At 61.6% G+C, this 425-nt stretch overlaps 1 protein-coding gene across 4 annotated transcripts in view; it reads right to left on the minus strand.

Moving 5' to 3' along the window:
• LOC123962849 (arrestin red cell) overlaps nt 1-425 on the minus strand; it is a 43,260-nt gene that overhangs the window by 7,894 nt on the left and 34,941 nt on the right. The window lies entirely within an intron of this gene.

Here is a 425-nt window from a genome sequence, read left to right on the forward strand (position 1 = left end):
GAGCAGACAGCAGGAGGCGCCTTAAACCTGCGTCCTCTCCAGCAGCCAGCAGGGGGCGACTGACTTAAACCTGCGTCCTCTCTAGCAGCCAGCAGGGGGCGACTGACTTAAACCTGCGTCCTCTCTAGCAGCCAGCAGGGGGCGACTGACTTAAACCTGCGTCCTCTCTAGCAGCCAGCAGGGGGCGACTGACTTAAACCTGCGTCCTCTGTAACAGCCAGCAGGGGGCGCCTTAAACCTGCGTCCTCTCCAGCAGCCAGCAGGGGGCGACTGACTTAAACCTGCGTCCTCTCTAACAGCCAGCAGGGGGCGCCTTAAACCTGCGTCCTCTCCAGCAGCCAGCAGGGGGCGACTGACTTAAACCTGCGCCTCTCTAGCAGCCAGCAGGGGGCGACTGACTTAAACCTGCGTCCTCTCTAGCAGCC

This window comes from Micropterus dolomieu, linkage group LG23 (assembly GCF_021292245.1).
Source record: "Micropterus dolomieu isolate WLL.071019.BEF.003 ecotype Adirondacks linkage group LG23, ASM2129224v1, whole genome shotgun sequence".
NCBI classification, from domain to species: domain Eukaryota; kingdom Metazoa; phylum Chordata; class Actinopteri; order Centrarchiformes; family Centrarchidae; genus Micropterus; species Micropterus dolomieu.